Raw genomic sequence first — 16,127 nt, 5'->3', positions numbered from 1 at the left:
CATACAAGATGCAGAGTTCTCTGAACACCACCCATGGTCATTAGGTCATTTTTTTTTTTTTTCCACAGCTCTTCCAGTAGTTACTCACAAACTGATAATTGCTACCAAATAGATGCACTGCAGTGCTGGGCTGTCATTTGTTAGTACTTCCCTCCAGCTTATAGCCCTGTGGCCCTCTCTCAGGCTCTGTCTACATGCCAGTGTGCTGTAATGATAAATAACATTATCGACCTATAGGTATGCATAAAACATTAGATGGATCGTGTGTTTTCCGGACTGCTCAACTTTCATGAACTGCATTTCAAGTTACTTTGATCAGGTCCCTTAGCTCTGACACCACAGTTTTGGAGTGGGTAGAGGGCAGAAATGGACAGAAATAACTCGACAAAACTCAATAAATATATATATTATCTCTTCTCATTACAAACTGAACAGTTATTTCAACTAATTTCCTAGACGGCAGATAGAAAACTGAATTTAAAAATTTGTCATTAAAAACCAGAGTATATTGGTAAGTTTGAAATGTCATTTTCTTCCCTCCTCATTTCATTAAACAGATTCAGTCAGAGTACTTAAGTTTAATAAAAAAGATTTTCATTTAAAATATTTTCAACTCGATTAAATCTATCCAAAGTTGGAAGGGGTTTGTTTGTTTTTAAAAAATTCATAAATGATTTTAGAAGGCTAGATTCAATTTTCAGAGGTAACCCAGCATTCAGAATTCTAAATCCTTTGTATTTCAAATATTATGAGACTTTTAAGCATGAAAGACATAAATGAAAGTTAAATTATCCCCCAATGCCTTTAAGCACCTGGGTTTTTTTATGCATGTAGCTTCTTTGCACCTAAAACATGTTTGTTTTCTGACATACCATGTGCATGTGTGTATTTGTGTGTATGTGTGTGTATATATAAAACACATTAATATAAGGGGTGTGTGTGTAGGTATAAATTTATGATAGTGAAGAACTTTTTTTTTTTTTTTTTTTTTGCTTTCATGATGAAAAAAATGCAAATTATGCCTCATTTTTACAGAAGGGGAAAATGTAATAGAAAAAACCTGTCCAACATTTTTTTTTCTAGTTGCAACAATTACTCTCATGCACAGTGTAAAAATCTTTCAAAGTTTCGATTCAGGATCAGACCCTAATTTCTTTCCAGAACACTGTTACTGACATTAATGAAATGAAATAAAATGAAAACAAGTAAGGAAATAGAAATAGATATAGGAAAGGAAATAAAATAGGTAACAAATTCTTTGGATGAAATAACTGCCAAACAAGCAGAATAATTTATGTTCGAGGAGTGGGAGGTCATAAGGCCCAACTCTTCACTCACAGCAGGACCTTAACACAATATGAGTTCAATATGACATGAGGTCAGTAACACAGTTTTGCATTAATTCTTTTAGAAAAATAAATTAGATGGGTTTAAGAAAGAGATTTGGACAGTCCAAGTGTTGCATTTCCAACCAAAGAGAGATAAACTTAGCCTTAAAATGGCATGCAAGCATTCAAAAGTTAACCTAAAATCTTACTTGTACATTTTTCTTTCTTTATACAAATAATTAGATTAAAAACTTATAGCAAATTTCCATGAAAAAAAAATGTTAAGAGATTATTAAATTGAAGGACAGACAAGCAATCTCATATTTGAAATTTCAGCACAAACCCCAACAATATCTTCCTTGAGAATGAATTGAAAAGGTTTTGTTCATAACAAATTCAAAGTTGTGTTCAGCCATTCATTCATTGGAGATATAGTCCCTGCTCCTCAAGCAGTAAAGAAATCAAAACTTTGAACAGTTTTAAAACTCTGGATGTGGTTTTTTTTTTTTGTAGGGAATTTGAGCCCTACTTCTCTAGTCAAAAGATTATAAAAATTGTTTTTTCCCTGAAATCAGAAATTTTGTAGCTGATGTTGAATTTGGAATCCACTCAAATGCTACCTTATTCCTCTCTGCAGCCTCTTTGCTAATTAAAAAACCTATATGACTCCTTTTCAGCTGAAGAATCCATCACATTATATATATATATATATATATATGGATACATATATTCAAGGATAAATTAATGAAAAGAGACTAACATCTCATATTAGTCTGTTAGGTAAATAGGAACAAATGTTGTTTTATAGCTGGGTTGTTTTTCTTCCCTTCGTCTCTCTATTTTACTGCCAAAGCCCCAGTAGAGTATGAATGCAGAATATCAGCCCATCTTCTAATATATGCAGCATAATCTTCTTAAAATGAGTTTTCACTTCAAGGAACAGAAGGGCTTAGAGATGAGCAGCATGGCTTTTTTGTATTTGGCATCTCATTATACTTAGTACCATTTTTTCCTTCTTAGAACAATTGATATCATTAGTGAAGGAAAATTCTCCCTATATATTATTAGGACTTTTTGTTTTGTTTCAGTTTGTTTGTTTGTTTTTATTTTTTTCCTTTCATGGGGCATGGAGAAGGGAGTGAGAGGCAGAATAAGGCTTTTTATTCATCGTGAAAAGAAGGTATTTCACATTCCTGCATCACAACTTAATGTTTTTTCCCCTTTCTGTACAATTCCACCTCAACCAATTCTATATAAACATTAACAAATGGACATTTGCATGAACTCAGGGTGTGGAAACAAGGAAATGAAATACTGTGTATTTATTTATTTATTTATCTATTTATTTTCATTAAAATATCCTGAAATGTCATTTGAGGAACTGAGAAATTCTTCAGCTTATTTGAGTATAGATTTAATTTATCATGACTTCTTGACCAAACTCAAACACAACATCAGCTTGAAATCCAACATCTTCCCTTGGGAAACCTCAGCTGAGTTCTTTGCTGATTAAAGCCAATGAAGCTGGACCAGCAGACAATTTGCCCAAATATCTATTTGCATGGATAGTTTGTACTACATTAGTGTCTAGTGGAAATTCAGTGATTTAACATGTCTCTGACATGTTTAATTATTTCTTTTAAATAGGTTGGTTGGAGAAGGTAGGAATTGTACTTATGTCCAGTATAATATTGTTAGATTGCAAACACTACAAATGTAAGGAGTTGATGCTGGGGAGCAAAATTAATTCTTTTGTCCTATCCAATGTACAGCATCCATAATCCATGTCATGAGTTCTCTAGATCATTTGCCATCAATTAACTTGTGTATACTCTAAAAAGAAGGGAAGAGCAAGAAATAGGAAATAAGAGAAGAATACTTAGGAGAAAAAGTTAATTCTCACATCCAAGGCTGTAACTCTGTGCTGCAAAGAGTAAGAATGGCCACATAGATTGTCTCATTTTCTGGTGATGTCCCTGATAAAGATGCAATTAAGACACAAAGCTGTCAACAACTTTTATAAATAAGAGTAGACTGAAGAGAATAGGAGCACTGGCACACCTGTAGAGATCAACACAGAAAGATCTCCTTAGCAACAGAGATTTATCTGGTAGGACACTATTTTTGTGCTTAATCCCTTCCACCCAATGCATAGCCTTCCTGTACTTCGGAGATCTGAAAGCTGTGTGAGACCTACTGCCATAAACCACCACCAGATGCTGGGTTATTCTAGGTTCCAGCTCAGCTCAGCTTGATTCAAATGGGCCCCTGGCCAAAAATGGCCTCAGCTTCATTTCAGAGCCTTGAACTGTAGAACTCTCTGGTCTTGGCACACGCTTTTCAGTCAGCTAGTGCACATTCAGATGGCAATGGAAACCATCTCTGAACTAAGCATTTTCTGTTTAGCTGTTATGCTTTCCTTAGCCACTGCCATCTGTGTTCATCCTTTCCAAATGTAAACATCTCGTAAGTTTGCTAAACTTGCTAGAGAGCATCACCTCCAGGGAATGATTCCTGAATCTCAGTTTTGATTCACCATTGAAAGTCATGTATATTCCTCAGTGATCATACACATGGCATGCTTCCTTAGGGAAGTGAGATTCAATTCACAGCATAAAACAAATTAAGTCATTGCATAATTTCCTACACGTGAACAGTGTTTTCAGAGGAGGTCTAAATAATGTATTTAGTGGGGCTTGCTTCAGTTTATAGAACACAAGTCATTGAAACAATTATGATGAGACTTCTATACGGACTCCAACTAAGGGTATCCCATAGCCTTGCATCATATCTGTCAGTCCCATGTGGATATCTCTGAAACCCTAACACATCATAGATGCTACTGGGTAGAGTTTTGTGGTTAAATGAACTTTTTGCCCATATTGAAATTGAAATTGGCTCCCTGGAATTGTTGAAGGCCGGCTGGATGGGGCTCTGAGAAACTGGTCTAGTGGAAGGTGACCTTGCTCATGGAACAAGATTATCCTTAAGGTACCTTCCAATCCAAGCTATTCTATGATTCTATGAAATATCCATGATCGAGTAGACCTTCCAGAGACTATAACTAAAGCTTAGACACCTGCTGTTTTTGTAGAAAAATGAGCTTGCAACACTTAGTCTGGAAGCCCAGTCTCACTCTGAAGAACACGTGGAAGGTTTGGGGTTTTTCCCAATGAAAGATAAATCTTATTTGAGAAACAAATTTTAATCATTCCTTCCAAGTCTTGCAGTATTTACAAGGCCAGAACAACAGTGCAGGATTTCTTTACCTCTAAAGGTAAATGTGCTAAATAAATACAATCAGAAGCAAACTGTAGTGCTGAAGTCAGAGATTATTTTATGTGATTTAATCCATTCCACTATGGGACCCCATGTGGGGCTGCTGCATGGGGCAGAATAGGAGAGGCCAGCTTCTCCCCTTTGGGGAGAAAGAGAAAGCTGTAGAAGTTGATTTCTGAAGTGTAGAATAAAGAAGATGAAGTTTTAAAAAATGTGCCTCTGTTTCCAAGAGTTCTCTGCATGCAGCAGAAAGGAGGAAATTGAGCTCAGGAACTGTCAGTTGGATTGCAGTAAAAACTCCGGTAATGATGCCCTGTCCATGGAAGCTTTAGCAGCCTTTCCTGTAATTGAATGTTCTGACCTTCTCAAGCCCCTTTCTACAAAATAAATAAAACACAAAATTAATACATAATCCTTCCAGTTTGACTTTAGGAACAAACTGAAAATTATATCTGTTAAAGTCAAACAGGCTTCATTTAAAGAATACAGTAGTTGCAGAATGTTTCCGCCTTGCTAGGAAAATAAGCTGAATGAAAATAAGCAATGAAAAAATAACAAAAGGGGGAAAACAAAATATAGTACAAAACTGTTACTTTTAACTGTTTTTTTTCTTCAGTGAAATTCTAAAGGTAAGAGAATCCACAATTTGTGTGTGATTAATTTAGTGAACTGTGCACTAAAACTTGGCATTTGGTAGTTTTCATAAGAGGCTAGAAAGACAACAAATTAGATGGAGGCAGATAGAGAACTTAAAAGAACAGTTAAGAGTGAGGAGCAGAACGATTCATGTCTGTAGCTTGTACAAAATCTTCTTGGATTTATTTCAGTAGTTGCTTTATACAGTAAAGAAACAGCTTCAAAACAGTGGCCTGAAACCACAACAAAAGAAAAAATATATCCATCTGAAAGGTAAGACTGTAAGTAAGATTAGGATATTGAGGGGGTTTTTTTTGTTTTTTTGTTTTTTTGTTTTTTTGTAAGAAATATCACAATTTTCACAAATTCTTACTTGTTTCAGATTAGTTTAAAGAAACCTTTTTACTTATTTCCCACAATTGGCTAAAAACATGTTTAGTCTTTAGCCAAACTAAATTCTGTGTCTTGATTAGGGCAAAGTGAGTCCTTCTGTGTACAACTTTTCTCTTTCAGTGAATAACAAAGAGCCTTTAAAAAAACACTACAATCTTTAATATATTTTTTGAGTTTCTTGAAACATTGCAGGGTCAAATCCTTCTGCCCATGTAGAAGTCAACTGAGATTTTGTGTAAGAAAATCACACAGTATTCCTTTTAATGTGTGTGTGCTGAGATATAAAAACATTTCCTTGCTAATCAAAGACAAAACCCAAACCATGTGGATATGAGTGGAGATCTATCACCACTTCAACAATATCAAGTTACTCCAGGCAGGAGCCATTCCAGCAATTAATACACTCACCTGTAGTGAGCCTATTCTCACTTTAGTCTCTGTAAGTCCATGCAGTTTTGAGAGGCCAGGAATGTGAATTTATTCTAGAAAACTGACTTTCTGAAGGGTTTTACTGCTACCCAGTGACACTGCTCTCTGCATTTGTTGAACAGGTAGTCTAAAACAACTGTCTGTACTGCAGGTGCTCTTGTGAAAAGGTTTGTTGGAACAAAGAAGATCCCCAGGGTGAGTTTAGATGGATACCCAGGGTCCTTATCCTGTTTGTATGTTACTCCTGGCAGAGAATGAGTTTCCCTCAAGTGCTAATCCTGCTCACAGGATGAGTCAAGGTGAATGGCAAAATCAGCAACAGGTTCTCAACATCACTCGCCTCAACTGTCCTGGGAAGTTTATCACTCTCTCTCTGACTTAAAAACAGTGAAAATGTGGCTGAAATCTCATTTCTTAATTTCTGATTAAGCACTGAGCTGTGGTCTTGGGTTTGAAGACTGTAGTAGGAAGTTTGAAGACTGTAGTAGGAAATCTCTGCTTTCTCCTTGGTGGTTCCAAAGGTCTTCTCTGCAGGCATGAGAATATTGTTTCATTTCCTGTACATCTTTTAATCTCTCTCCTCTCCTCTCCTCTCCTCTCCTCTCCTCTCCTCTCCTCTCCTCTCCTCTCCTCTCCTCTCCTCTCCTCTCCTCTCCTCTCCTCTCCTCTCCTCTCCTCTCCTCTCCTCTCCTCTCCTCTCCTCTCCTCTCCTCTCCTCTCCTCTCCTCTCCTCTCCTCTCCTCTCCTCTCCTCTCCTCTCCTCTCCTCTCCTCTCCTCTCCTCTCCTCTCCTCTCCTCTCCTCTCCTCTCCCTCTTTTTTGCCTTTTTTCCTATGCAGACCATAAAGTTTTCAGAACAAGCACTGTATTTTCGGGCATCCTTCTAGGCTTGAGCATAATGGAGCCTCTGGGGCTTACGATAGAATGAACAATAATTGCTTTAATTCATTGTGTAAATAGAAAAGAGCTCCTCAAAATGGCTGTCAGAATAGGTTGAAGTCTATTACGCATATTTATTTCTGCTAAGATTTGTAAATATTTTAATAGGCTTGGGTTTTATCTGGGTAAAATTTAGTTATCAATTACAATGGTTTATGTGCAAAATATTGTCCACAATAAGTGTGCAGGGCAGTATTAGTCACTGTTATGAACAATGTAAGCAAAGCAGTTGAAATAAAAGATAAGCACAAGTAAAGGTTATTTTGCTTTCATTTTCATGTACTATATGACATAGGATTTCCTCATTTATATAATTCTCAAATAGGACTGTGACCCAAAGTTAATGCTATTTTAGATACACTGCTTTAGGAATCTGAGCAAATTGGTTTGACTAATAAGAAAAATAATTCCTATTGCCTGTCCACAGATAAATACAGTTGATAACAATAGTTTCTTTTTTAAATTTTTATTTTCAAAATATTATTTTGTTGGGGAGCTCTTACATGAAACTGCTCTTTCAAAAAAGTTAATTGAAAATAAGAAAAGAATAATCAAATCTTATGCCAACAAGAAAAAATAGTAAGAAAAATATTTTTTTATTTTTCTAAAAAATCCCTTGCAAACTATAACAATGATTTTTGGTTATATTTAAAAGTATCAATTCTAATGTCATTCAGAATTTAATAGGTGCACAAATAATATTTAATTTAGAGCCTTTCCTAAAGATTCACATTTCTGATTTCTAAGTTATGCAAATAATTCACTCATTTATATAATTCTACTTATTTTTAAGTTTTCTTAATTTACAAATTTTTTTTTTTTATTTTTTTTTTTACCATGTTTTAAGGTCATTTAGGGATCTGAGATTTACTTCAGCATGATGCACTCACTGTGTGTATAAACATGTCCATTTAATTAGTGTTCATTAAGGAGAAATTAAAGATTATTTTCATATGCAATATAGTTAAGGTTTATCCTGAGCATTCCAAATGTCTGTTCAGAATTTTATAGCCATTTAATTTATTTATTCTTAAGAATTGATAGTATTAATCAACACAAATTTTATGTGTGTTTGTATATTCAATCTCAACCTTTTTTGATAAATAAGACAGGTCGAAATTACAAAAACCTAATTTTCAGAAAGAATTGGGTACAGAAGGTTGAAGTAGCTTAATTTGAATCTTTCTTTTTTTTTTTTTCAATTGAAGCAAGATGTTTTGGCAGATTGAAATGAAACATTGAATGAAAACACTGATTTGAAATGAAAGGTTTCATTTTGAAAAGTTGATGTTAAACATACATTTTGCATCAAATTAGTATCATAAATTAAAATGCCACAAATTCTACTTTAATTCAAATTCCTATCCAAGGGAAAAGGGTTAAATTAGAACCAAACTTTTAAAAGAAATATCTTATTCTGTTCCAAACTACTGCTTTTTAAAATCAGAAAGATCATCAGAAGAGACAGTCCCTATATACAAGTTTGAATATAATGAAAGCTCATTTTTCAAAGGAAAAACATACAAGCCAACAAATGTTTTTTATCAGAACAGTTTAGTTTTAGCCTGATTCCTTACATATCCATCTTATATGTGTTGGAACAAGGTTCTCTGGAGCAGAGACAGATTTTTACCAGTGTTCATAAGATAATAACACTCCAGAGAGATGTGTTTGATAAGCAGCCACCTCGTTAAGGAGGTTGTTCTTAGGATGTCACAAACAAGGTCAGACACCTTAGTACCAGCAGAACTGAAAAGGAAAAAATAAAAAATAAAATTTAAAAAATAAAAAATTAAAAAAAACCAAACAACCCAAACCAAACAAAACCACACCAAACCAAAAATACAAAACAGCAACAGCAGCAACAACAGAAACAGAAATAAATTCTACAAAAAACAAAGAAAAAACCCAAATAATAAATAAATAAAACAAGCCTTAAAGTAAAAACTGAAGAAAAATGCTAGAAATTGTTCAGGTGTTGTAAAAAAAAGGATTCTTTTGTAACAAAAATATTCAAGAATGCAAAAGAAGAATGAGCAGGCTGAATCTAAGTGACTACAAAGAACCTGTATACAGAGTCAGGAGTAATTGGTCTGCATTTTAGCTATCATTATTTAGGCAGAATAGTCTGAGAAATTCCAGAAACATCATTGTATACTAAACATTTAACTAACAAAATGACGGATGTTATTTGTATCAGATTATTTATATTCTGATGAACATTTGTCAAGAAGGACAAGGAAATAATGACAGACTAAGTCATATCTGGGAGCTACTCTGTATTGCTGTTTTAAGATATTTTGGTTTGTTCTATGAGAGCTGTTTCCTGTGAAAATGTTCTCAGTAAGATATACAACCATTTTTTTAGCAGCTTCAAATATCATCGGAAATAGTTGTGCTTTCTTACATCTTTCTTTGATTATTATAATTCTAATTTCCAGATCTGTTTTAAATGAAGTTTAAAAAATAAAATATACCAAAAGAAAAAAAAAAAAAAAAGCAAAATACATCAAAGAAAAACAAATCAAAACAATGTAAAATAAAATAAAAAATGTTAAAAAAATAAAATAAAATAAAATAAAATAAAATAAAATAAAATAAAATAAAATAAAATAAAATAATTAAATAAATAACACTAAAAACCCAACCTTTTCTACCATAACATCACAGATAACTTTTAGCCAGTCTTTTCTTTCTCTAAGTTGTGTGATGATATGATAATTAGGAAATCTAGTACAATGAAGAGGAAAATGTGATCTGTAAAGGCTGATATATTTGTCTACAGCACACATGACCATTTTTCTAATGTGTAGTGCTATGTTTACATGTTATCCAGTTTTGTCTGAGGTTGTTAGGCACAAATAAAGAGACAAATATCTTTGCCTAAAAGGAACCTGATTTCAGAGAGTTTTTCACAACATCTTAAATCTGTGCTGTGTTCAAATTCAATTGTGGGGGAAATGCAGAAGAAATGACTTACCCATCACTAACTCTTTTACAATATGAGTCAGGTGAAAGGTGGTGGCCATAAATGCCTAAATGAAGGTACAAGGCAGAAAACCTCTTTCTATGATAGCTGAGCATTTAATGGCTGTAACAGCTGCATTTTCCCAGGCATCTCATAGGAGCAGTGCTAGAAGCAAAGGAAGATTTCTTGATCTTAGGGGTGCACCTGGAAATTAGCACATAACTTGTAGCTTTTAAATTTCTTTTAAAAGTTGCTTCTCTTTTGTCCCAAGAACATTTCTGGACATGATTGTCAATATTGAAATCAATAATTTGTTTGGGTTTTGGCTATTTGGGTTTTTTGGGGGGGTCTGCTTGTTTGGCTTTTTTTTTTTTTTTTTGTTTGTTTGTTTGTTTTTGGGTTTGGGGTGTTTTATGTTTGGTTGGGTTTTGGTGGTTTGCTTTTTATTTCTTCTCTCCTTTCACTATCTTCTTTGCTCTTGCTTTTATTTTAGTTAGAAGATAAGAATTTAGCCTCCAAATATGTGTGTATTGCATTTTAAAAGGGACAACTGTCACATGCTGATATACAGGAGATAGGCTTAGACTATGCAATCCAGGCAGTAATGATAATACAGTCACAAAGCCATGGAGATGTCTGGCCTGAACACACTTATCTTCTCTTGAGTTCCTGGCTGCATTTTTGCAGTCTGCTCTTCAACCTTGGCTCCTCTGGGTTCTTTTCCGAAGTAATTAACTGAAAAACACATTGATTGTGTCTTTGCAACCTTCTGCTGCAACTTAGTTGGGCTGTTGTTGAAGATGAGTGTTTTCCTTATGCACTGAATTTGGCCTCTATTTATTTGTAAGAACCCTCTATTCTCAAATGTGAGAAAAGTAGAGAAAAAATTCCACACCATGAAAGAAGGGAACTCATTAATCACTCTATACTGATAGTTGCCAAGATGAAAATTCATCTAAGGTGTTCTCTTTTGCATACTGGAAAGAAAGAATGAGAGCAAGAGGGGCAAAAAGAGAAACAGAATAACTTGAAATACTAATGAAAACATGAGGAACTTTTAAAATATTATTAGAGAGACGCAAATTTTAAATACTAAAATATTAAAATTGATTGAGGTTCTGAAATAAGTGTATTACTTAGTCCTCTGTGCATTAAAATTAATTTTTCATCTTCTTATCTAAGCAGCTTCCCTATTGGTTTTTGCTGAGTATTCTTAATATTTCATATGCTTAAGGGAAAAAAGCTTTACTCTGACATCTTAGCATCCCTGAGAATGTTTAATTTTATTTCTTTTTCTTCTCCTATGCAAAAGATTTTCAAATCACACATGAACAGGGGAAAAGAGAAAAAAAAAACAAACACCAGTTTTGCTGCACCGTTCTGGGCTTTATTTCCCATATGATTGTGTATGCAAGTGCTAACAGCTCTATTCTTCTCTACATTATTATTTCTCTCTTCTTTGTTTCCCACTATCTCACTCATGTGGCTTGCATCATGCAGTAGCCCCAGCAATGTTGAGAACATCAATAATTTGATTGTAACTGAACAATAATAAACGATGAAGCAACTTCATCTGAGCTGGAAGATCTGGCCTTAACCTCTCTCTATTTACAGCTCTGGAAGGCTTGTATTCAGGAGAATTTAAATCAGCAGAGACATGCCAGTTCTCATGTAGTGCAGCGCTGACATAAACATAGCTAAACTGCTGCTATTAGGAGATAAGTTCTTATTTTGTAGCCCCACAAACAAAAGGTTTTAGTATATCATCATTGGTGCTAAAAGCAGCATAGGCAAATGGCCTTGGATAAGGCAAACAAGTGCTTAAATCACTACAGCTTGGTCTCTGCCAGGAAATTAAATATGTAAAACCTTCAATATTATGGTCCTTATATTCAAATGCTGAGGCTGTACCATGTGGTACAGCAGGGTTTTATGCCCCAAGGGCCACTCTCAGTACTGCAGTTCTTCCAGTGAAGCTGCAATTTTGTACCTTTCAGCACAAAGCCATGTGCAGATCTGTGTGTCCTCCTGAAATTGTTCTATTCCCAACGCCCTGATCCTTGCCTTTGGACTGGTGTGGGTGAATGCTTACATGGATACAGACAATTACAGCTGAACCCTGAGACATACGTGCATAATTTTTATTGTAAGTGCTAGAAGTCTTGACTTGACTCTCGTGGCATTGATGAAGAAAAATTTTGAAGTAATATTGCCTACTTCCATTTCAGAAGATGGAAAACCCAAACCCAAAACCCAAAAAACTCTGAAACAACCAACCAACCAACCAACCAACTAGTCAAATAAACAAAACTAAATAAAGCAAAAACCAACTAAACAAAAAAAAGCCAAAAAAAAAAAAAAAAAAAAACCAAAAGAAAATAACCAAACAAAATTCACCAAGACCACTGAATACTGAATATTCAACTTGCCCATTGGTTCTTCCATTAGCAGCAATTCCTTCATGGAAGAACCCACTATTTTGTGTGAAACTCAGGCTGGCTGGAAGCAGTGTCAGGATGAACTGAGCTTAGGAGAGATCATTTGGATAGACCAAAATTTATATGAATAAAGGCTTGGATACTTCTCACTTGATTTTAAGTGTAGAATTTAATATTTATGGAAATGAAATGGGCATCCTCACCTCCCTCTGTAACCAGTGGAGAGAAATGAACATTATATCTTTGGAACCATAGACCAGTGCTTCAAAAGGAGGTGAATCCAACCTCTTTGTCCAGTGAGTCTTTTCCTTTGTCATCCAATCACTCCATAGCATTTGCACACATTCCCTTGTCCCTCCTGCTTCTTCCCCTTCTCCCCACATCAGAATTTTGCCATACTCTAGTCTATTGCAGGAGCTGACACTCTTATCCTTGGTCAACAGTAAACAGTGACAATCTTTTCCTGTGGGCATTTCACCTGAAATAATCTGTGTCATTTTTGTTAGTCATTTATACCATTACAGGACAGCAAGAATTCTAGGAGGAATGGAGGCTCTTCTGGTCTGTTTTTAAATATGCCCAGAAGACACCTGGGCACTGAAGTTCTTCACAATTCAAACTCAGATTGCTTTTTGACCCTGCTAAAAAATACCACTGTACTAAATTCAGCCCACACTTAGGATTGAATGTTATCTGTTTGAATTTTGAAATCCAGAGCTCCTGTATATAAAAGGGTTATCTTTACAAATCAGGGAAAAGCCGAGCATGTATTGTGACATATATCAAAATACTGTGAAATCTATTTTAATATTGCGAGATGAGATCTCTAAATCTACCCTCACAAGCTCAAAAAATTTATAAAAGTCTGATTTTTTTTTAGCCTAAACATTAGCAGATTCCTACTCCTCTGTATATCCCATGCTCATATGAAGAGGAGGGATGGTTTCTTTCTCCTCCTAAATTGTGTCTCTCAGACTGTGACTCAAGCACAGTACTTCATAGCAAGAATATTTTGATTTTAACAGCTAAGTTGCAGTTAAATGCCTCATGATCCAACAATTTCTCTAATAAATGAAAATTTGTCAATTTAAATAGACCAGAGAAACAGAAACTATCTAAAGTCTGTCTGTAGACTGGTGTCTAAACAAACAAACCTCACACCAACACACACAGAGGGGGATCAGCCTCATCTGTGGATAAGCTATAAAACTTAAGACTTGTGGAAAATGCAGAGTTTATTTTACATATTCTAGGTCTCTGAGCCCAGTGAATTCAACAGCCTGCTTCATTTCAGGTTCTCTTTACATTTTGTCTTGCTTTTCTTTCACTGTTTTTAAGGCACATGTTTTGATTAACTTTGTTTTGAAGAGCTTCTTTTGAAGGCCCTCAATCTCTGTTTCTTTGAAAAAGGAAAGAAAAGAATGGCACAGAATAAACATATTTTTCTTTTCCTCTGTTTTACACCTGTCCTGGACAACATTGGGTCTCTCTCTTAATGCTGGAAATATTGCTGGATTGCTTAAAACTGAAAGGGTCTGTGGAACTATGTGAGTTTTCTAGATGTTCTCCATTAGATCCCAAATAAATCCTGAAACTGCTGCATGAAATGTAGAAGGTATAGAAGCCTCAGTGAGCACATCATGCAAACAAACATACCAGCCACAACATGCTTCCACCTACTTGATGGGTAAACTCATTTTTCCCCAGAGTCTTCCTGGGCTACATTGATCGTATCACTTTCAATATCTCTTCCTTGGTTACAGGGAGCTCCAGAGATTTCTCTCTCTAAGTTGCCTAGCTTTGTCAATTCCTATTTATCTAGGTGTTCTTTTACCATTTTCCTGGACAGCAACAGTTTGTGATCGATAGTAAGCCTCATAAAAGACCCAGAAACTATTGCTAACCCTTCTTGCTTGTGTTACCAATGCCCCCCTTGGTTCCACAGAGAAGTGCTATCAAACAGCCTGACTAGTTGGCAGGTACCATCCATACCTACCAATTATCTGGCATTCTCATTTATTCAGAGTTGAGCTCCTTTCGTTTTGTTTCTTCCCACATCTTGTCCTCTTTATGTATCAGGGAAAATTGAAAAGTCTCTTTTACTGTCTGGGGAGCAGAACAGTGGCAATTTAACCTCTGGAGGTTACCTTGCTTTTCATTCCCTCAGAAATTCACATATGAACCCTGCCTGCTGCACCCATTTGGTTTCAAAATCTATTTTCTTTATCTTCCTTTTACACTGCAGTACTGAAAAATCTTTTGAAGGATCAACAGATGAAGTATCCCTGGAATTCAGTCAAAGTTTAGACTTGCTATGGCTAGCAGATCTTTTCAGCCATGTTTATGTTCAATCAATCCTCCATTGCATTGAATCACTCCAAAAGTTTCAATTTTCGACGAGATGTAATAAGCCAGTAAAATAGGAATAAAAGTCAAAAACAAACAAGCAAACAAATAAAAACCCCAAACTTATGGTATACACTAACATTCATGCACACAAATTCAACTGAGCAGCTTAAACTCAAAAAGTTCTGCAGAAGGCTGGTGCTCCAAAAGACATACAGAACCACAGATGATAGAATTAGCTGAGGTGGAAGGGGTCATTGAGTCCAGCTACTGGCCCTGCACAGGACACCATAAAAGTCACACTCCGTCCCTGAGTGCATTGTCCAAACTCTTCTTGAACTCTGCCAGTGCTGTGACCACTGTGACCACTGGGGAACCTGTTCCAGTGTCCAACCACCCTCTGGGTGAGGAACCTTTTTCCAGTTTCCAGTCTAGACCTCCCCTGACACAACTTCAGGCCATTTCCCCAGGTCCTGTCACTGAGCAGAGATGAGATGTCACCACAGAGCAGAGATCAGTGCCTGCCTGTCCTTCCCCCTCACAAAGAATTTTGTCAGTCTCTCCTTCTCCAGGCTGAGCAGACCCAGTGACCTCAGCTGCTCCTCACACAGCTTCCTCTCCAGACTGTTCACCACCCTCATGCCCTTCCTTTGGACACTCTCCAATGGCTTTATATCCCTCTTTTACTATATCACCCAAAACTATCCCCAGAACTCAAAGTGAGGCCAAACCAGTGGAAAGCAGAGAAAAAAAAAAATCAAAACTTAAGCTTCTTAAACTCATGATCTCCAGTTGCTATTTTGTCATTAGCAAGTGGTTTACTCTAGTTGATAACACCAGCACATCAGAAAATCACACTTCTATATTATGACTCAGAATTGAGCTAAGTTTGGAGGAAACAAAACAAAAACCATTTTGAACTCTTTTTTCCCTGGCAGAAAAAAAACTAAACTGAGTTTCTTCAGATCAAGATATCATAAAATTTTAATGGAAAAACATTGGAAAAGGAAATCTGACCTGAATTCCACTAGGATATTCCATACCATAGAATATCATGCTCTGTATATAAACTGGAGGATGTTGTGTGGAATGGGTTGAATGCTGCTCAGGGACAACCTCAGTCGGTAGGTGGTGAGCAATTGTATTAGACCTTGCTTGTCTTCAGTTTTATTCCTCTTTTTCTATATATATTACTATTAGAATTGTGATTATTGTTATCATCATCATTATGTTTTACTTTGTTTCTATTATTAAACTGTTCTTATATAAACTCATTAGTTTTACTCTTTCTGATTCTTCTTCTCACTAGGGAGCAGATAGGAGAGTGAGCAAGAATCTGAGTGATACTTGCCATTGAGTGAAATCATAAAAA

Source organism: Oenanthe melanoleuca, chromosome Z, assembly GCF_029582105.1.
Source record: "Oenanthe melanoleuca isolate GR-GAL-2019-014 chromosome Z, OMel1.0, whole genome shotgun sequence".
NCBI classification, from domain to species: Eukaryota; Metazoa; Chordata; class Aves; order Passeriformes; family Muscicapidae; genus Oenanthe; species Oenanthe melanoleuca.
The sequence above is the reverse complement of the archived record's forward strand: the minus strand, read 5'-3'. Positions refer to the sequence as shown.